Here is a 24,116-nt window from a genome sequence, read left to right as displayed (position 1 = left end):
CTGTACGTCCAGAAAATATCAGGAGACAGACATTTATTAAATATGAGTTCAAGAAACTTATGATGCATGTGTACTGTTAATATCGTTAGCGTGAACTTTCGGAGAAAGCAAACGTAATTTATAATACAAAACACATTTGGAAAAACCGATTTACCACCCGTACTAAATAGGCACGTTGATAAAAGAGAAACTGTCTATAGCGCCGTGTCTTTCACTCTCATTATCTCCATTTTCGTTGAGGTTCAAACCGACGGTTTGTTGCCGTCTCGCCTACGAATGTTTTCAAACAAAGGCGTGACTCACCTCAAGTCAAATGATGGAACTTTAAACTTCCTGAAATTATTCATTTGTATTGACTGCAACACTGGCTTGCACTCATGGTTCGTTTGCCATTAATAATACGTATGCAAATGCTGATGTGGTCTTTCTTCTCGCTAGGTAGTATTAATGTCTAAATAACAGACCAATTTACTTATTAGTAAACATCCAATTAGTAATTAATACAAAAATTTTGTCTCAAAAAAGCAGTTCATTATTATCTTCTTAACAATAAAGCCTCTAAAACAGTCATAACTGGTGACAGCCTCGAGAAGCGGATCATTTTACAACAAACAAACAGATTTTGTATACACAGGTGTGAGTTATTAATAAGTGAGCTTGTAATCAGTCTAATTAAACAGGGCTTTGTTTCTACTCCTACGTCAGCAAGTATTGTTTCAATTCATAATGGGCTTGAGGATCTCACATTCAATGAACGTAATAATTTAATGTGACATAATATTCTATGTGGGTTAAACAGAACAAAAACTATAAATTATTATCTATTTTGTAATCGTATGACAGAGTCTTACACCCACTTTTTTAATTATTTGTTTATGTATTAAGTTCAATATCTAGTTTTCGGAATTTCTACCTGAAGTAAGACTACAACATAAGTTGTAGTGATATGGCTAATTAATCTTCTTGGAAATAATTTATGAAGATTCCATGTAATTTTATCCAATTATTAACATTGAGCATTTAATCGTAATTATTGGAATCGGCTTCAGTCAAGCGAGACATTTACTTTTCCACATTTACAGAAACATGGCATTTATAATTTATTACACAGATATATATTTGTTGATATGTATGTTTATTTCTGACTTCCTTCATTTCTTCCTCTTATCAGCATCTTTAAAAGTATCCAAGAAACTGTTTGTCACTAAACTTATTTATCACAAATATTATTTAAATTATTTTAGATCATCTAAATTGAAAAGTAATTCCGTATATGTTATTTAAACGTTGATAAATTCATATTTGATTTTAAAATGAAAAGCAAAAAAGCAGCTTATTTCTCAATGTTGTTTGATCAATGAAGTTTTAAACTTGAACATTTTAACTATATTCTAAAATATCGCTATATAACAAATAATAGATAGATCATAACGTTTAACATAAACATAAACATTTAACATAAAAGTAAGTTAATAACTTTAATAAACCTAACACGAACTTCTTATTTTGTCAATTCCGAATTCTTGCATAACCTATTTGCTTCTAATTGAGTTTAATGAAGAAAAGTGGTTGAAAACATGTTCGTTAAATTTCAGTAATTTCAAAGTCATCCACTTTATATAACTTGATACCAATCTAGTTTGTATTTTTTTAAGTAACGCTATTTATTCATGCTATGAATTTCCGGTATGTATTTACATAAAAAATAGTGGTTCAAAATTAAAATCTGATTTATGTTGCGTGTAATTATACAGATTCTGTAATACGTTACAATTACGTAAGGAGCCTAACAATTTCTGTAGTCGGTTACGAGGTACAATTCATTCCATTTCTGAATGTGGATAAAAACAGCTAAATTGGATATTTTGAATTATTCTTGTATTTACAAAATCACATGTCTGAAAATAGAAACATTATACTTATTAGGTATATATTTTATTAAATGATGTATCAATCAAATTGATTAAAAAAAGATGTATAACAGTAGTGATGATACATATTTAAATAGTAGCACAGCAACGAATATTCTGAAAAATGTGAATGCGGACAAGATATAAAAAGTTTTCTGTCTGATCGACCGTTGAAGTCTCCAGAAGAAATCAACTGATTTTTAACAAAAATATTAAAGTTGTACAAACTGTACCATTATATTTTTAAAAGGACTGAATGAATGAATACAAAATTAGATCCCATACATTTGTATCCCATGTACAACAGTAGGTGGATGGATAAAATTGTTAAAATTAATTATAATTAATTATAATTTGTTTGTGCATGTTTTTAAATTAGTGCCTGATTAATTATTAATAAATAGTAGAGAGTAAGTAATGTTTTATATTTACGTAATACCAGATCCTGTTTGCTGTGATTATATTTTCTTAAAATTAATAACTTTTAATATTAAATAATTAGGTACCTACCTTTCTAATAAACTATTGACAGAAAAATAAATTATATAAAACTGAAAATGACTTTCAAGAATTAAAGAGTTATTACTTAAATGAAAATCTGTATTTGCAATTACTTTTAGTACCTATTATATATCTATTTTTTATTTTGATTAATAATATATCTAAAGAATTAGTAAATTTACTAACCTCGCATACTTAATCTTTTACTTACTCCAGGTTTGGCAATGCTTTATGTAAGAAACTTTTATCATAAAATAATAATTCAAATTTTTAACTATAGGATTCCCGGTTTTTGAAACAATGTCAGATTTGTTTGAGGCATTATTCATTTTGCCATCAAAAATTTAAGTAATTTTTGTTGTATCTGTAAACTAATATAGAATCTGTACAGGAATCGGACTCATTTGTCTAAAACTAACATTATTTTAGAGGAAAATATTGTTAGTTTAAACTTTCTGTTATACAAAAGTCACATTTTTTTATTCACGAAAATAATTTTAAATTGAAAAGAGGAACTTTGACTAACATATTTATAAAAATGGGATTATTATAGTATTATTGCCTTTTACATTGTAAATTTGATAAATAACTGTTATATATTCATAAATATTAAATGTACATTCTCAGAATAATAATTGTTTTATAATATAGATACTTTTTGTATATTCCTCGGAAAAGAATATTTCGCCGAGATCGAACCGGAAGAAATACACGCTTAAATCGTGATCCACCACGGCAAATAAAAACTGAAAATTACACTTACATGTCCAATAGGTTAAATCTTGAAATGACTGGAATATTTTCCCACGATCGGATTCCTGTAAGATTATCAGTTGGTTGGTATTCTCAAAAGTGTAAGAAATGCATTTCTGGTGTGTGCAACTATAACATTCATTATTACTGTGTCTAGTATTTTGTTCTGTTAATGTGAATTATATAGGCATTTATTTTTCCACAAATTCAATGCAATTAGCCCAGAATCCAAAATTAACACAATCAAATGTGAATACGTACGTCATTTTTCCAATTGGAATAAATTTTCCGCGAGTATAGAAGCGTTTGGAAAAACTTCCTATTTGCGATCAACTTCAGGATTTCCGAATCAAGACCATCAAATAATGAACCAACTGTAATACAGTGTAAATATATTTTTTAGAAAATAAATATTTAGTGGAGCAGAAAATGCATAAGTAAATCTTTCGTCATATATTATATATTNTTAGTGGAGCAGAAAATGCATAAGTAAATTTTTCATCATATATTATATATATTTAGAATGACAACAATCTTGAAATTGTGTATACATTTTTAATTAAATATCTGAGGTATATAGTTAAATAGAAAAGAATTTAGCCAACTAGTTATTTAATTTAATCGAAAGGTGGTGGTCGACTTACCTGTAACATCTTCTTAATAAAAAAAAACCTTAGAAGCAACAGTTTTTTTATTACTTTCATCAACTATCCTCCTGAATTATTGCAGAGATGTCCATATAAACCCAGGAGCATCTTTTGTGGAAAAAATGGTACAATTAAATGTTGATTTCGAGCAAAAATGAAACAAATTCATTGTAAATGTGACTGTTGTCAAATGGTGTATCCTGTACCAACTCTTTTCAAAAGAAAAAATATTTTTGTATGTTGCCGGTAAAACTTTCAATTAAAAATATATATGTTTTTTGTTTTTCGACTAAGAAAACTAAATAAAACTAAGCTAAGAAGAGACGCAAAAGTAAACATTACCAAATATTATTCCTACATTAACAGTTGAGAATGACCGTTACTGCACTTAATTCACAGGCTACCTCCACAAAATACGCTGCAGGAGGCCCAGATGTTCAGGAACCCCGAGGCCAAATATTTACTTTCACCTACGTTGATTTTTTTCTACAATGAGAAGAGGTGAAATAATTTAGATATGCTCGCTATTGTGTTTCGATACGGTGATGATAGATTCATTAAGAATAATTTTATCTAGCCGCATGTCTGTAATTTTAAACTTTGAACATGAAAATGACCCTCTTTAATCCTCTCGGTAATCAGAAATCATGTATATTCAAACCCTGAGACATACCAAATCTCAACTCCGAATGTTATTGCTTGAGACATAGTCCAGATTTTAGAAAAGTAGCTATAGTTACAATTGAATAAAAACCGAGTTTGAATAAACCCTGTAAATCTTGAAGAGCATTCGTTACAACAAAACTAGTTACTTAATTTGAAAAGTTACAGTCTACTGGTTTATTTAATAACTGGCTGTTAAGTTTGCAAGAGAGTGAGAATCGCAAAGTACCAAGTATTTAGACGCATTCGCGCCTTGTATCACCCCTAGTTTCTTATATGTTAAAAACATTTAAAAAAATGTTAATGTTATAGCTTTAACAACTTGTTTATTACCACAGAGTTTGACGTTAAATAAGTCACTAACCTTGCGCAGTACATATTTCATGAAATAACAGCGTTTTTATCTGTCTGTAAAAAGGGATTTACCATATTTTGATATCCATTAGTGTACCAAGTACACAATACCTAAGTACCAAATATATGCAAGAACTTCAAGTTATAGATTCATTTATACATAGACTTGACTATAAAATGTTTGTTTCCGCTAGAAACAGATCTGGTTTACAGGTTTGCCAGAGGCAATGGATGCAACACTATTTTTTACCGTGAAATGATTGTTACAAAGGGAAGTGCAAGCGCAATGTTTTTAAAATAGTTTGGGTGCGCGTAATTTTTAATTTTGTTCTTCCTTTTTCCTGGTACTCTTGTCGCAGCTTCTAATAATTTAAATAGCACGTTAATATTGTGTTACCAAATTTTCAGTGATATTGACAGAGGGGGTGGGATTTTTTTTAATATTCAGTGCAGGAATGATGGAACACTAGAAAACCTCATTAATCGGTCTACGGTCGTCCAACCAAAGGGATCGATCCCACAGAGGAGACAAAATCGGTTCACAGTCCAACTGTTTAAAATATCATTATTTATTTTTCTTTTTATTTTATTTATTTTTGTTCTGTTAGCTACACTATCAAGATCTGACCTAATAAAATGGTGCCAACCAAAGAGGCGCAGTTACGTTTTGAAATTATAAAATATGAACACTTTTCTTTATATTTAAGGCAAATAATAATAACGTCTTCTTATAGAATATATAATACAAAAAAAATAGACTTGTAAACGAAACAATGAATGTTTGATTTGTTTTTATTACTACGCCTGGCCTTTTGATTGCGACCACTAAACTGTTATTTGTGGAGGTTTATGAATTTTACATATGTATATTTGTATACAAAAGCAGTAAATGTATACTTTTCCACATGCACATGAAATGCTGGAGATCTGGGGTATTCGGAAAGACTTTTGTTGTCTTCCTTGGGTTATTGCAAATAGTATTAATATCGTTTCGTTGATGTGAAGCTTATCTTGTCGGTAGATCCTTGTATATAAGACAGATCGGTATCGCCAGATATTTCTCNTTTAGAATAACAATATTGAAATTGTGTATATATTTTTAATTATATATCTGATGTATATAGCTAAACAGAAAAGAATTTAGCCAACTAGATATTTAATTTAATCGAAAGATGGTGGTCGACTTACCTGTAACATCTTTTTAATAAAAATTGCAGAATTTGCACAGATGTCCATATAACCCCAAGAGCATCATTTGTAGAAAAAAATGATACAATTAAAGGTTGCTTTCGAGCAAAAATGAAACAGATTCATTGTAAATGTGACTGTTGTCAAATGGTGTATCCTGTACCAACTCTTTTCAAAAGAAAAAATATTTTTGTATGTTGCCGGTAAAACTTTCAATTAAAAATATATATGTTTTTTGTTTTTCGACTAAGAAAACTAAATAAAACTAAGCTAAGAAGAGACGCAAAAGTAAACATTACCAAATATTATTCCTACATTAACAGTTGAGAATGACCGTTACTGCACTTAATTCACAGGCTACCTCCACAAAATACGCTGCAGGAGGCCCAGATGTTCAGGAACCCCGAGGCCAAATATTTACTTTCACCTACGTTGATTTTTTTCTACAATGAGAAGAGGTGAAATAATTTAGATATGCTCGCTATTGTGTTTCGATACGGTGATGATAGATTCATTAAGAATAATTTTATCTAGCCGCATGTCTGTAATTTTAAACTTTGAACATGAAAATGACCCTCTTTAATCCTCTCGGTAATCAGAAATCATGTATATTCAAACCCTTAGACATACCAAATCTCAACTTCGAAGGTTATTGCTTGAGACATAGTCCAGATTTTAGAAAAGTAGCTTTAGTTACAATTGAATAAAAACCGAGTTTGAATAAACCCTCTAAATCTTGAAGAGCATTCGTTACAACAAAACTAGTTACTTAATTTGAAAAGTTACAGTCTACTGGTTTATTTAATAACTGGCTAGTTATTGCAAATAGTATTAATATCGTTTCGTTGATGTGAAGCTTATCATGTCGGTAGATCCTTGTATATAAGACAGATCGGTATCGCCAGATATTTCTCTTTTTTCTTTTTCTTCTAATCAAACCATAGGTGTTGTAGTTCCTCATGGATTGCAGATACTGGGTGCTCGATGTGCTAATGTGTTGACATTACCTTGTTTTGGTCTAGTGATGATGAGACTGAGCTATCTATCTGTTTGGTTTGGCTTTCTATAAATATTGGACCATAGGATGCAGTCTATGGAGAAGCGATTCTATTCACGTGGTTCAGAAATTCTTCACATAATGAATGTATCGTGAATATATCTGAACCAATACTTCGGCTCAAGAGTTACTGACTCTCGAAGATTGCGGTGTACTTATCAGAACAAATGTGAATCCCCAGCTATTCCTTCAGCGTATTCATAAAACTCTAAAGAAGAAGAACGTCCATTGGCACAAACTTTTGCCACGTCTACTAAATTCTCATCTTTGTCTGCCCCAACGAGCTTTGATGAAGTTCCTCCAAAGCTTCCCTAATTGTCACTATTGTGAATAACGACATCACTTCAAAAAGTCTAAAGTCTCTTAGTTGGATTCCTTTGATTTTATCAAATAAAATCTTCTGCATCTTTGACAGTATGTTCGGTGTTACCAACTAGAACTCTTAATTTGTTGTGATCCGACTGTTTGTCCAAAGAGGAAGCTAGGAGTGAAATAAGATTTGTCATTTGATCTATAGGCATACCAGCTTAACCTTGGATTCAGTAAGGACGAAAGCATTTTGAAATTATCATTATTTAAACAGTTGTTAAAAAGGATGTGTTTTTATTTGTTTTACGCATTTAAATGTATAATAATGTATGTATGTATGTATAAATTCATAGACCTTTGGAACGAATGAAGATCTACCACTTTTGCTGTTTTTAGTCTTAGTCCACTTTATGCTCCCAAAATTTGATTATAACCACACGGAATATGTTATATAAGAAAATATTCTTAAATTTGGAATACGCTCCTTTATTTTTAGCACGTTGTTGTGTCATATAATGACTATAAATAAATTATTAAATGCCTTAGGCAATATATTTGCATGCATGCTTAGAAAATAATTATTACTGCCTACTGGTTATTTATCAGTGAGTTTCATAATGAATTTTAATAACAAATTTACCGACTAGTCTGCCATGTGGTCTAGGATGCTGTGAAATATCAGGCGTATAATAAATACTAACACTATGGTTACACTTTCACTGTCACTTCCAGTACCGTCCGTATAATTTTCTTACTTAACAATTATTCCAGTAATTCAGTTTTCTACATATAATTTTCCTTTCCAACTTAAGCGGTTTAACCTTTCTTACAGCGTGTTTATATTTATGGTTGTCACATCGTTAACTTGTTCTACAAGTCGTTTGTTAATTAGAGTTTCTACAATCGAAATCGTCTGGAATCCACAGTAATGGTAATAATTAACTCAAATTTTATAAAGGCTTTTACGCCGTTTACAAAACTGTGAGAATAACCTACAAATGGTCAAGTTGGCAGCGTTAACAGTAGAACAACCGCAATTAAAATATGTTAGCAAACACGTCCAGCCATTTCTGTGTCCAGTCCGCACACAACTCGCATAGTTATTAACCAACTTATACATCCTACCTACTTTCTATGGAAGTGTTACATCGCTATATCTTATTAGCATCTATACAAGGCACATCACGTACGGTATTGTTCCTGCATTGTTTAAAATTAAAATATTTGTTTTGCTTTGCGCTTCCAGTAATGGGCGTTCATCGAGATGTCTTCTTTAGGTTGCTGGTGAGGCTTCCAGTGGTTTACCTAATTGGCTCCAAACTTTTCATGGCAATTTTTTGCCCTCTATCGAATGACATAATCATTTTTTGTATGTAACGTTTCGTCTCTCCAAGACCATCATCAACTTCATTTTTTTAAATAAGATGGACGCTTTAAGTGTGTGATAATACACATAGAAATCTAAATAAAAAATTAGATAAATTTGGAACGAATACATTGAAGATGAATTTTTCGAGGCAAAACGTCTGAATCAGGTTCGGGTTGAGGCAGTACAGTATTGAGGGTCTTGATGGCTTGCAAAAAAATGTAATAAAATTTCCAGGGTTGTATTTAAAAAAATGAACTTGATGATGGTCCTGGAGAGACGAAACGTTACATACAAAAATTGATTATGCCATTCGATAGAGGGCAAAAGTTACCATAAGAAAGTGTTCTTCTTTTTTCAATATCACCTCAAAAAATACTGAAATGAAATAAAACGGATTTCCATAATTTCAGTTTTTTTTAAATATTTCGAAAACTAATCACGTTATAGCCTTGATTTTTTAGAGACATAATGTTGGTCCCTATGTACTGACATATACCTTGTTGAAACTTTGTTTATCATTGAAATGACAGTGAGTGGTTATGAAATATTTATCAGCACTTTCATTTTAAGACGGTTTCTTATTTCTTAATTGACACAAAAAGTTGCGAACAACATAAATCATCTACTTTCATCAATATTTATAAGTGAAACTTTGTTATGATAGATGATCGAGTTGATTAACCGAATGATTCTCGCTGGTAAAGATAAGATGACTTTCTTAACAGTTAATTAAAAAGTCAGTTAGATATAAAACATTAATTATTTATATTCAGGTCTCTTTCACCGACTCGTGAAATAGTCCAGAAATTTAAAGTGTCTTTGATAAAGATGGTGTGTGCGGTAAGTGTTTTCTGAAAGCGGATATTACATAATAATTTTATATCCAGTATAAATGCTGCGAACATATTTTAGTACGAATTCCCAACCAGTGCAATTAGCACTTCTGTTGATTTTATGTACGCATATATTAAGGCTTCGTCACACAGAATAGCGATCACATGTCCTCATACTTGTTGTAGTTGTCGCAAAGGCGGCCCAGTTACTTACAATACTCATTGTGCATGTCGCTATTGGGGGTTATTTTAAAACAAACCCGTGCATTCTACGAAGGCAAGCACTAGCTCTGTTGGAATTCCTCTGATGTAAGCTATTTGTGTCTTTTTACCATTAAATAAACACCTTGACAGAGGATGTGTATGGAATCATCGTCTTCATGTCCGCATAACCAGTATCTTCTACTGACAACCAGACTAATTCTATTGAGATGCTTGTTTCCATTACCTATTACAAGCCCTGAGCAAATTAATTTTCCAATTTGCTTCAGGCCGTGGTCCACCTTTACAGTTATCAATCACATTTCTTTAAAGAGTACAGCATATTTTCTCGTCTATTTAGAAAGATTTTAGTTTGGTTTCATAAAATCGCCTTGAACTCCCTCTTAAAAAATGTTTCATCTAAGCTTGCAATTAAGCTAAGTGAATTGTTTAGTATTACCTTTTGAATCGTGGAAGGTATACACGTATAGGTATACCAAGGAATGTATAAATAACAATGCGGCTAAAAACAAATCGCTCTCATTACGCTTTATAAGCCAACAGCGCGAGCAATGTTCACATCTAATTACCAGTTCTTATTCCCAACGTACGAGAAGAATTAATATAGATAGCTCTCCGCCGTCCGCAGTCTACATTCTTCGCAAAGTGGTATCGAGGATGACTAGGAGACCTTATAAAAACTAGAGATGCTAAGCGATGTATGGATTCTATAACAATTTGTCACAGATGCCAGAGCGTATACTCTGTGGAATGCAGATCTGATACTGGTTATATCTTGATAACGAAATAGTAATGATAAATTAATTTTACCTTGAACTGAGTTGATTTATCTTTGTTTTGAATAACTTCGAACTAATTAAAACGATGTAACTGCAGAATACGTTCGTAACCTCTATTGGCGTAAGAACCATCAATTCGGTGGCTTAAAAATTTAAGAAAACAGCGTTGAATTCCTTCAAGCTTGTTACTATTGTCTAGTAGTATATAAGGAGTGAGTAAAATTTCAATGCAGTAACGATATTAAAAAATCTTGAATTTCTGACAATAAAACTCAAAACTCTATTGGCCGTACTTATAATTACATTGATATTATCAATGAATGTCAATCTATTGTCATAGATCATACTTAGATGCATAAAATTATCACGTACCAGTAATCGGTCATCAAGGATGTATCCTGACCACCAGTAAATACCCGAAGAAGAATTGGTACCAAAAAGGTACATCAGCTTTCTCTTCTTCTTAAGCAAATATCTACAACAGATTAATTAGCGTTAACGCTAAATTTACTTTAGAAAAAGCGAGTCACTCATTTGGAAATATTGTAGATACTGTAGATACTTTAATCATGATGGATCTCTTCTGCGCTGAGGCGTAGAAAATTTTGCTCAAACAACAATCTAAAAAATTGATATTTGTCGTTTAGCATGGCATATCTTAATTACTTCTTTACTATTTCATGTACCAGAATTTCCCTTTCTATCTTCCTCTCTTTTATGTTCTACGTATTTTTTTGGTCTTTTTCTATTATTTATTATCAACTTTACTATAAAAAGAAAGTACTAAACAGTTAATTTTACGATATCAAGAATGTGAAATACTAAAATTTTAATTATTATCCAATTATTGGACAATATTTACTTACATGTAGTAAGTATGTTAACTACTGTTACAATTTTTTTTCTCAATCTTTTCTTTGGATTATTTTTTGAGTTAACTGTTGTGAAGGTCTACCCTTACATATTTTACTAGATGACTTTTACTAGGCTTGTAATAAATCTATTTGTTTTAAATTTTATTCCACTGAGTTTGAAGTGATTATTTGAATGTTTCTCTTAATTTTCTTGACGAATTGCACTGATTGTACATAAATCGGTTGAATTAAATCTCAAAACCATTTCAAACATTTATTGTATGTAACTGCACTATTACTAAAATTAAATATTTAGTTTTTAATTGCCCCCATATGTTTCTTTTTTAAAAAATCTCGATCAGAACTTTTCATTTACCGCAACTTGTTTTATGAGACGTGAATAACAATCTTCAAATTAGCAATTTGTATTGCTTCTTGTCTGATATTTTTTCTTAACTTCTATGTTGAATTTATCTTGGAATATTTACGATTAATTGGCTGAATCTTCAAAAGGTTACATGTTTTACCTCCTGTAAGTTATGTTAAAGGAAATGGAACGTCTGAGTACTGTAATAATTTATTATATCGAGGTAATTAGTTTAATCTGTTACGAATTTGATAAATATTTGCAAAATAACTGCTTGTGAAACAATCATCATTTCTGGAATTAATATAAAATCAATTTCAGCGTTATCTTAACATTTTTTCTACAATTAAAATACAGCTTGCCGTAAAAATAAATGTGTTTGTTTTTTTTAAGAATTTTGAAACAGTGCTTTGAATAAGTACCTTCATTTCCAGAAAAAACAACAGATCATTGTCACTTCTAAACACCTTACAGTCCGTACGATATTTGTGGAGATAGAATTCCAAGAAGACCTCTGCATCACTTTGTTAGAATTAACCGCATTCAACATCCGAGGTAGAAAGACATTGACGGCGTGGTGTTCACCATAGCAGCTTGCAGTGCATATTGTGTTTTGCAGTTACGAAGGCGGTTTTCTCTGCAATTTCAGTGCAGTTTCTTATTAAAATAAATCAAGGAGGTGACAAATAAAAAAAGAATTTAATTCCCAGTCGAAGGGTATCGTATTTAACGTGAATAGTTATTTTAGTATTCTGGAAATAAAGCGGAATATTTTAAGGCACGTCCTTGTCGCGGCACATTGTTACAGTAGTTTGGATAACAGAACTTTATTGGCTTATTCTTTTCATCGAATTCTATCTCAACAAATATTGTACGGATTATATGTTAATTTCATCAGAAATCTTGTATGTTTTATATTTTTGAAAGCTTTCCTGGATTTCAAATTATAAATATGTATGTTATATCATATATTACCTTTAGTGACTTTTCTGGAACATTTTAATTTATATTGATGCCATGGATACCGGTGTGATAATTTATATTGGGAAAACCTATACACGAGGCCTATCAATATAAAATATCATTCATGTTTTTCAAAAATAAATGAAAGTTGTAGTGTTTTTGTAATGCGAAACAACTTGTAAGTAGTACAAGCTTGCCATTACGAACAATTTTCTTTTCTTGTACTGATGTAATACAACATTCATAGTTGTACTGTTGTATTGCTTAGAATGGTCTACAGAACTGAAAGTTTGACTAGTTTTAAAAACATCTCTAGGTAAAAGAAAGTCCACTGTTGATCATAATATTTAACGCAAAAATCGTTCGAATAATTTTTACGAATTATGAAAATACTGGACACGGTTATTTAAACTGTTAATAGTTTTTATGATGGAGTGATAATTTCAAAACTATTAAAAACGACCATGTTGTCTGGTTTAATATTAACTTTTTCTGTTTATTAAGAAATGGGGTATATGTCGGTATTAAATTATAAATTTCAGTTTCCGCTTTTCTAACTCATCTAATACCAATAAAAACAACAGTGTGAGAAAGTTTTAATGTTGCTTTACATAGGAATATGACATTTTACGATCAGTTGCTATCTCTTTGAAAGCTGCTCCTAAATACGTGCTGCGACGACTACAATTACCTGTTACGAGCCTTTATACAGGATGTAAAAACGCATGTTCCTACGCTTATTTAGTTATATTACCGAATTTACTGCCACTTGTAGTTAATTGCTCGCAGTTTGTGAAATTGTTACAAGTATAAAGTTTGTATTGTAGGGCCCCGCTTTATAGATTTATTCTGTGCCATTAGCATAATATAGTCATTCGGTCATGCGCAATCAAATATCTTTAGATCGCGTGTAGATACTACGTTCTGCGAAGGAATTTTCATTCCTTGGGAAAGGTACACCTATATCTATCAAGGAGCGAAAAAATTTAATGAGCGTTTGTACAAGGCTTATCAAACATATGACGCGACTACTATTATCGAAATAATAAAAAAACGTAGTTTGTATATGTCCGACAAAGTATATTTTAACCATTTGAAGGGCAATTTTGAGAAGCAGACATTGACGTCGAAATTTCCAATGGAAAGATATCTATCGATAATCTCGCATTGTTCAAATATAGATATACCACAGAAATACGCATTCCGTGAGCTTGTAAAAATGAAATTCTTATCCTGACATGCCTACTGATGCAGTAAATTAAAACAAACGGTTCTAGGTCCATACAAAAACTTAATCTGAGTTTGAAATACTTTATATTAGATATTTATTGCTGCATAAAAATAAATTTCACCTGTATTGCACAATCTTAGAAAAGTTTCAATAATATAAGATTAGTATACAGGGTGACCGCCGCAATTTGTATCGGTTCCTTAGAACCTCGTTTTTTAAGTAACCCCACAGAAAACTGTCCAAGGGTGTAAAGTCTGGGCTATTTGAAGGCCATTGAATATTTCCCCCATTACCAATCCACAAATCAAACATATTATTTAAATAATTTCGTACTGCTCTGGTTCTATGCGGAGGCGCTCCATGTTGCTGCCAAATTAAATTGGTATAGTCGATCAGCGGCAGGTCTTCCAATTTGTTTTCTATTTGATTTTAAAGAAAATGCAGGTATCTTTCCCCAGTCAAAGCACCTTCATAAAATAGTGGGCCAATGATTTTATTTCTCAATATACCGCACCAAACATTTGCGTATTTTTTCTATTATAAATGCCAGCTGTTGTAAAAGTCGCCTCATCAGTCCATAAAATCTTTTCAAAATAGTTTAGATCGCCATTTTTCAAGCGCAGCATTTTTCTGCAGTACTCTAATCGCTGAACTTTTTGATTTTGGGTGAGTTTTTGGACCGGCATAGTTTATATTTTTAATAATTTTACTTTGGCTTATTTCTAACTGTCTTGAAGCATTTACTGTGGACACTTGTGGCCATTCTACAATAATTTAATATTTCAATTTATCATGGTAAACCTCGAATAAATATTTGCTTACCTTGAAAATATAGTAATATAGTTAGTTCTAATTCTTCATTTGGAATAATTCTTCGTTTCTGCCTTCCAAGAGTTTTGTTTCTCTAAAGCGTCGCTCAATGTCGTAAAATGCAGCTCGAGATGGAATTGGAAACCCGGGATGCAAACGAGCATACATATTAATTTTATGATTTCTAATACTCAATTGTTTTTTCCAATAATGTATTATAAAAATTCATAAAAAAGCTAAAACTTTTGTATTAAAAACTTTTTTGTAATTTCAATAATAAACTCAAATAAAAACTCAATAAAATCAGTTGTCAGATTATACTGTTCATATAGGTATTCTGTAGGACATCCACAATAGTATTTAAAATCTAAATTCCTCTTCACGATACTATTTTAATCTCCATATTTGTAAATGAATTGCTTTAATTAATCAACATCAACCCTTGTAGACGTGCTGCTTGACCACTCCCTGGGGTAGGTATTTCAGAAAATGAAGATTAAAATCAACTAACGGCTGTAAAGGACCCCTGCCATGTAACAAATTTACCAATATGCTACCCCAATCATTTGCTGAAATAAAATATTCAATTTGGTTAGATACTACAAAATACATAACGTTAGTTGAAACCGAGACCTACAATTATTCTCGTTTGATATCAACTTTGTGGTTCAACACGAAACTGTTATATGTCAAGTAAATGCGCTCCGATTAGTAAGATAACTGCACAACTAAGTTAGTAATTCTATTCTAAACTGATTTTTATGTGCATCATGAATGAATAAAGAACGTGAGAAAGGTATATGACTAGCACGATGTGCACATAAACTGTGCTTTTGACGACATGATAATTTTTTTTAAATTAATTTGACTTACTTTGTAACGACGACATATTTTCTTGTAGATCAATAGACCACAACCTCAATATTTCACTGAATTTTTAAAATGAACTCAATATACTTTTCTAAAAATGTTATGTTCTAGTTATCTGAACAAAAACTAATAGTGTATCTAGTAGTATTATATTTCAATATCTTTACACAGGTAGTTTAAGACGAGATTAGAAAATAAATGTTTTTGTAGCAGCAAGAAAATATGTTTATGGTACAAATAAATTGTGAACACCTACACCTCCACTCCAAAGTTAATTGCCAGATAGAAACATTATATTTACATTAATCCGCAGATTATAAACTTCAGAAGTACATACTAGGCTCATTAAAGGACACAGAGTAGGAGCTCGGTAGGATCATCAACCCCTAGAAATAAATCGTGTGAATAAGTGAATTATGTGTGAATTAAGTGAAATAAGTGAATTCCCTGATTAAGTTTAGAACATGTAGAAATGTATTACATTTACATTGTTATCTGCACTATTTAATACAATAATATTTATAAAAGGTTAGGAGTTAATAAATCTTTTTATAATATAGTCTGAGTAGTGTTTAAGATAAGCTTCATTAAAGGCCATGCCGCAATAGTAACTATGTCATCACAATTATTCTAGAAGACGCACCACTCACACAAATATGTGTTTTTAACATTTGATCCTTTGAAATATGAACATCTTCAACTGAACTCTATAACTTTTTATATTTGTTTATTTTTAATGCTTACAATAATAAATTTACAAAAATGACACTAGTAATTAATTTGCTACTACTTCATATATACTTGATTTGTTATTTTCTAACATATTATTTTTGTTTCAGGTTGTTATTTTATTAACTACTCTACCAAAGGAGATCATAAGGTATTTACACAATGAATTACAATAATTTTAATATTTTGACTAGATTTTAAAAATATTTTTGAATACTCAAAGTATGTATAACATTAAAATATGGCAAATGAGAAAAATTTACTTATATTTTTCGCTTATATTTGTTATGCTAGCTTTGTTTTTACTATATTTTCTTAATAAGTCCCATAAAATAAAGTTTTGTAAAAGAACCTTATCGTTCGTGATAAAGTTAATGACCCTCTTTTGTTCCACAAACTGTAGATTGAACCCAGACCATATGTCGATCAATTACAGCCCTTATCCCTCCTTTTAACACCTGTCTAATGTTAATTCGCATTCCCTCCCTTTTCTGGTACCCCTTATAGTTATGAGCCATACTCTTCGGTAAATTACATTAATTCTAGTAGGCATACTAGGATATTTTTCAGAAAATTGGTTTGAAATAATGTTTCGCGAATTTTCTTTGTCAATCTAAAATTTTCGATCACGTCGCATTATATTCGTTTCAAAACATTAGTAAAAATTATCATTACTAGGGGTCCTTAATAGTAATAGTTTCTTTGAAAATTGAGGGTTTAGGACAATTAACAAACACTCCTTTTTGCAAAATTTACCGCCGCTTTGCCTATATATAGTTAGTCTTCATCAAGGCTAAAAAAAACGAAGAGTTCTTAATTTGTGTCCTGTAACAATTTTTTTTCAACAAATATTTCTAAGGTTTAACAAATACAAAAGTAACTTATCAAAATAACCGTTCTAATATCATAGCAACTTTAATAGATTCTTCTTTATAACATGTAATGTATAAATAAAAGATTTGAAAAGTTAAGAAATTAAATATTAATCCTACCTCTTCCACTATAAAAAGAATCCTATGTCAACAAAGACATAATAAAACGTTTCCATCACAAATGACAAGGAAACAAGGCTAGCAAATGTGGAATCCTAAGCATATTTCTTGTCAAATACTGAATTTTTATATTTACATTTATATCCTATATATACGAGTAATATATTTAATTGTTCATTGAATTGTAGGCTTTCATAAGTGATTATACTGTATGTTCAAATCTTGTGTGTCATTTCGTCTATTTATAGTTTTTTGCAATCATTTCACTTAAATTTCTTTGGAAAAGAATCTCAAAATCAAACATTTGGCGTGTATTCAATTGATGTTGACCAATGCTGTTTTTCTGTTTTATTTTCATCTATTTATTATTATTTATTTCTCTATTTAAGTCAAGAAATTTTATTTAGTTCAAATGGCTATATTTATTCGCGTGTGTATAAATATTGTATGTACATACGCCATATAATATTACGCTAATGAGACGCTAGATATTTGACATGAAGGTGAATATGTAACTTCGTTTGATTAGAGTTTTAGGAACATTTTTAGCATAACAATTCTATGAACCATTTTCTTTCCTCTTTTGATCTGCGTAAATACTTTTGTGTAACACCAACAAATAGAACTAAAGTAAAGTAAACTAATTTAAGTATCAATTTCATACCATTCTGGTATCCTCATTGGTTGTATTTAACAAAATACAACATATTCGTATTGTTTTTGAATTTCGATAAAAATGATGAAAGAATTTTTTATCTAGTACATTTAAAAGCTGATTTACAATCATATTTTCCATAAAGATAAACCTGCTAAACAAAATATTTACAAAAACGGCGCATTTTCCTTTGAAAACAGGTCTATTTATTTATGATTACTTATATTTATTTAGGTACTTGTTATTTCTTCATATTATATATAATTTTTATTTAAAAATATTTTTACTAATGTTTTATTTCACTGATTTTTTAATTGAGCCAGGAATTAAGTAAAAGAATTTTGGGGCATAACAAAATATATTTCTTTGGGGGATATAATAGGTATTTTAAGTAAAGTATCTAAATGGAATTATTCTTGTTCAATTGTGTAATAGCAGTCGATAACCTTTAATTTTTACAATATAAATTCATGAATTTAATAGATAAACAAGCGTAGTGTATTTTCTATGTAACATTTTGTGTAAAATATATTAAAGAATAAACAAATTAAACAGTCATAACTGGATATAAATCAGTATTGATGATTAAGTGAAATTATATACTCTGTAATGTACGAATGTATACAAATAATTATTACTCATTCCTATAACCATACTTTTTGTCTGAAATAAGCATTATCGAATAAAAATATTACCAGCATGGTTGGGGAAACAAAATAGCACTGTTGCATGACGAAAACTTCCGGTGTCGAGTGAGCCTTGACTGGACAAAACAAAAACGCATGCGCCACCGTTGCCAGGCGTTACATGTATTGTTGAAACATTTGAATAACTACGTCAAAGTTGCCACCTTGTTTCTTACAGTTTTCACGTGAATTTCAGTGCTTTCAGTTCTGTGTTTTCCAATTTGCCCTTTTGGCTGTGGCTTTATTTTGTGTTATTTTTTGGTTTGTTCTGTTGCCGAAAGTGCCTCAGTTTGGATTGATTTTGTAGGGGGACTAGGATATTAAAGTTTTGATTATTTTTCTTTAAATTGAGTTTATTAACTATTTTTTGTTGATGTTAGCAGGTAAATTTATGTAGGACTGATTGTAGATATGGCGTTTCTGTTTTAGTGTACCTAAGCTTTAATTGTAAATATATTTCAATATGGCGTAACTGTAAATACCTGCATTTACCCAAGCGTTGCCGAAAAGTTAATGAACTTATAGGGTCGCAGTTTCATGTTTGCTGTTATTTAAGTTCTAAATTTTTATTTTGATTCGGATTATGTCCGTTATTATTGGTATTTTAAGGGAAATTGTATGCATACTTAATGGTTATCCTACTGTACAAAAAAGTTACACTCTACTTGCTCCTATATGTAGACATAATGTTTAGCAAAATATAGCCGCTTTGTTAATAATGTTCAGCGAAATTTTGTGCGGTGGTTTTTATTTTTTGCCATTTCTTTTAATATGCCTAAAACCGGCATGGCAAATTTACTGTCGGTTCTGCCGAATGTCGTGAGAAAATATTTGCAAATCAGCGGTTGAATGCAATTTTTCACATTGTTACAATAAAATTGATGACAATAAGAAATGCCATTGATTTGTTCCGTAAGTGATATTATTTTTTTATAAATCTATTTGCCAAAAATTTTACATAGATTTAGTTCACCATTTTCAGTTTTTAATTCAAAATACATAGTTTTAAATAAAGAAGTTGTTATTAATCAGAATTTAATGAACTCAGTCAGTAAATCAAATAAGATGAACAGTAATATGTCATGATAATATTTTTTTTGCATATTTAGCATTGGCAGGCCCTTTTAAAAATAAAAAATTCTACTTTAACATTTCATGCAAAACCCAACCATTTTTATAATGATTGTGTTATAGAACGATGTTCGGTGTTAAATTAAACTTTTGATTTATTCCGTGACTCATTTTGCTACAGTAAAATATTAATCAGCGCGTTCTCATCACACTAAAAGCTGGAAAGCTTTCCGAATGCAAAAGAGACTACTAATTTCGCCGCAGTTATTTCTTTAATATTCCAAATGGTTGGTTACGGTGTATAATTTACCATCTTTTATGTAACAATCGCATGTTCCATGGAAATGGTTAATTAAGTAAAAAATAATATGCAGTCACCTAAAAAGTACGAATACCAATTAGGAATCATTAATATTCAATGGGATAATATATTTTGTGAAGGTTATAGTGTAAGGGAATTCATCCTATAGAGATTATGCACAAGTTGAATCTATTCGCCTTGAAATTAATTAGGTAGTAGATATAAATGTTCTAACCATTTTATATATTACATATAAAGTGATAAGTTGTGATTCCTTTAATGAAAGTAAACAAGAAAAAACTAGAATATTCTTTTCCAAAATAATTCCTTAGAAATGATAAATGAAGCACAAATCATTATTCAATAACAGTTACAAATAAAAACTTCAAACTTGCAAAATGCAGTTATGTCATAGTATAACTACCTAGGGGTAAAATTTGGTCAAACCTAAGCTAGTGGCATCGCTATTAGAAAGAGTTTAAGTTGTGTTCCTTGAGTTATTGCAAACCAAAACGATATTAGGAGAATCATCATTTTTGGTCTAAGTTTCTTACTTTAACAAATGCCCAATCTCACCATTTGACTATCTTTTATTTTAATTTGAAAAAATCTTTCATATTTGATCCGCCACTGTTGATGTTTCATGAGTATTGAGGCTTTACTTGATAAAAAGTGAATTAAAAAAAGACAATAGTTTTTACTGTTTTCAGATTTATACAAGAACAGCAAATCGCTTCGTTTGACAGATGAAGCTTTTCGAAATGCTCCTAAGTGTGCAGTTTGATCTTTATCTTAATTGGATAACTGTGATTTACATCTCATTCTTTCAATGCTTGTAGAATCTTTAAAAATCGTTTTAGGAAAAAAATACTACTCTTGTTCTCTTGCATACGTATCTATCGTGAAACAAAAATTTTCATTATCGTGAAAACTGCGACAAATAAAAATAAAAATGATAAACGATTAATAACAGAAATAGAAAGTCAAAAATTTTTCTGTTACTTTCGTTATATTTCACAATAGATATTTTCCTTATAAATGGATTTGTTTTGCAATTAATTTGCACCATGTGTGTTCCGAAGGAATTAGGTAACATGCTTTTGCATAAAATTATAAAAAATTTTAACGATTACAAAATATTAGCAACCTGGCGTAAAAAAATTAATCCAGATGGTAAATTTCATTAAAATACCTAACGATAAAAATTCCTGTACGAACATATGTTGAATACAATTGATTTCGGCTTTGACATAATGTTTAGGATTGGATATCTTTATTAGCAAATAATTACGTTTCACTTGAATAAGAAAGATCGATGACGTGCAGCTACAGAGTGTAGCAAGGGATTATTGAAAATAAATATTATATACAGGGTTTCTGAACTTCTGAATTCTATACCAAAAATTACTCTTCTCAAAATTCGCTAAACCGGTTTGTTTTTGAGAAAATACGCAAGTTTTGAAGGAGGATCTGCTATGTATTACTACTTAGATACATAACTATCATATTTTGATAAAGTAAATGCGTGTTTAATTTTTTGTAAACTGTAAATAATTGGGTCTTTAAAATAATGGTCGACATTAAGTAATCTATTCGCAAATTCATAATCAATCAACGTAGATGGTATACCAAGGAAAAATGATATTACCCCTAATTTTTAAAAACTATTAATTAAAGATGAACAAAAAGAGAAACCTGTTACAGCAGCTATTTCATTTTCGCAATTCTTTTTCTTAAAGAAAAAATCTTTAATTACTTAATGCATTAATTATTTCTTCCCTTAATTCACTTCTTTCATGTTTGTAAAAAAATATTTTTTTATTATTCTGTTACTTCGAAGTATAAACTATTAAAAATGCATGTTTTATACTACAACATAATATGTCAAAGGGTATTAAACAAAATGGACTGAAAACACCCTTAACGGTATTTATTATAGATTCTAGAGTAGTTTTCACATTATAAATATTTTATTAAAAAATTGCAATATAAATACACTATTTTACAATGGAGATGCTACGCTGGCCAAAAAAATTGAATTTTTATCTTTTTCAAAATTTACCGATGCAGGATAATTCAAAATTCCCGCTGTATAATCGACCAATAAACAATCTAAATAATTGTTTGCTCTAAATATTATTGATTGTACCTCGGTTCGTGGCAGATTACAAATATCATATTAGATAAAATCAAATCCCATTGTCTTTAATGTAAAAACGACGCACTAGGTATAAGCTGTTCACAAAACACACAAAACCAAAAACTTGTTAAAAAGGAATAAAATTAGAGACACCTAATATGACAGTTAGGTATTTGTGGTAAATTTGTCTTCTGACAGGGAAGTTAGATAGATGTTAGAAGTAAAGTAGGAAAGGATGTACCTTTTGATGTCTTTTATTTCATGAATTGCTACAATCAAGTCTAGCTGAAATTTCAATCTTTAACAATTTTTTTAAATAGTTCCCGAGCACCTAAAAATTAAAAAGAACTGGGCTTATATCCTCCAAACTGGTTTACCAAATCATTTCAGATTTGATACAGGATGTTACCTAATAAGATTGCACTATTTGAAAGTAACGGTGATAAATCAGCTAATACATTCAGGGGTATCATATCTTTTTTGTGCACTACTTCTACATCACTGAAATCGCAAGAGTACTAACATTTTCCGAAAGAAGAGGATAAACTACATAGAAAAGTTATTTTCTATAACATCGTTTTCGAGAAAGTTTGCAAAATCTGATTTCAAAACCCTCTCTACCGTATAGACATGACAACCCATATTGTCAGTAGATCACTTTTGACTGGAGCACCCTGCGATGAAAAAAGAAATCTTATGAATTCATTTCACCCTGTCCTCAAAATTTTGTGCTGTAATTCTGTTCTAGCCTTCTATTCACTGTTGTAGAACTCGCAACCTGTCAAGTGATTGTACATGCACCAAACTTTTAGGATAATCTCAAATAAAAAAGTCCAGCACAATCAGGTCAGGCCATTCAGGTGGCTATTGAATCGGTTCATCATTTTTTTACAATCTTGTATAACCATGTATAATGTTATATGAATTTTAAAAAAATGTAAAACATATGTTTTTAGCAGTGTTGTACATGTTTACACTCGACGAAATAAATTTTTAATTTACTTTGAAGTTTCTAGCGTGCGATGTGTAACAAAAAAAATGAAGCGAACAATTTGTTATAATGTTTTTTAATATTTCAAATCAGCATTTGAATTTTTAAAACTTCTATTAGATCGAAGTAATCATCGCAATAAATAAATTACGGAATTTCAATGGAGTATAACAAATTTAATCAACGCCCAACATCGAGGAATTACTACCTACCTATTCGGGTATTAGACAGTTGTGGGATGTGTGCAGAATTGCCGTAAAATTAATTCACACACCGACTAGACTAGACTAGGTCTGCAATAATGTTAAAACGGTCAATAGTTTGAGGGGTTCATTTCCAAATCAATACCGTGCTCGACGATAATAACCTTTTACATTGATTTTTTACGCGCACATTAGCTCTACCTAGCCGTAAAGTAGGTGAACTTTGAGTACATTTGACTTAAGGGTCATAATTCCGTTCACCTCGCGTGATTTGGCGTGATTTACCCGTTTCACCGTGAATTTGGGCCCCATGGAAATTAGATGGCGGAAAACACGTTATTATGGAAAACAACTCGCGCAATAGATACGTTAAATTTATATGAATAATTAATGCACATGTAGATTTCTTATTGTGATTAATAATTCAATAGTTAATGATATAAATTCATATACAATAGAAAATTAAACAGGTTTCAATCGGGAAAATTTACCAAGTAATAGAATATGTCATCTTAAGCAAGGTCTTGAAAAGAGTGACCGCAAAAATCGCCCGTTTTTTCACAATTTGCAGAGAACTAAAGAAAATATGTTTTTGGTTTCAAATTACTCGTCGTAAAAAATAGGATGAGCACAGCTTTTAATTTTTTGAAAATTTTCAAAAATCACCC

At 30.5% G+C, this 24,116-nt stretch overlaps 1 protein-coding gene across 2 annotated transcripts in view; it reads left to right on the top strand.

Annotated features, from left to right (window-relative positions):
- The window catches only part of LOC108908843 (ras-GEF domain-containing family member 1B), a 201,133-nt gene that overhangs the window by 35,480 nt on the left and 141,537 nt on the right, over nucleotides 1–24,116 (top strand). The window contains exon 2 of one of the 2 annotated variants that reach the window (XM_018712992.2): nucleotides 16,520–16,560. The exons of the other annotated variant lie outside the window; for it this stretch is intronic. The gene's annotated coding sequence lies outside the window, so the exon portion shown is untranslated. The remainder of the gene's footprint in view (nucleotides 1–16,519; nucleotides 16,561–24,116) is intronic. 2 annotated transcript variants of the gene reach the window in all.

Source organism: Anoplophora glabripennis, unplaced genomic scaffold, assembly GCF_000390285.2.
Source record: "Anoplophora glabripennis isolate ALB-LARVAE unplaced genomic scaffold, Agla_2.0 scaffold118, whole genome shotgun sequence".
Lineage (NCBI taxonomy): Eukaryota > Metazoa > Arthropoda > Insecta > Coleoptera > Cerambycidae > Anoplophora > Anoplophora glabripennis.
Note: the sequence above shows the minus strand (reverse complement) of the source record. Positions and strands in the feature narration are given on the sequence as shown.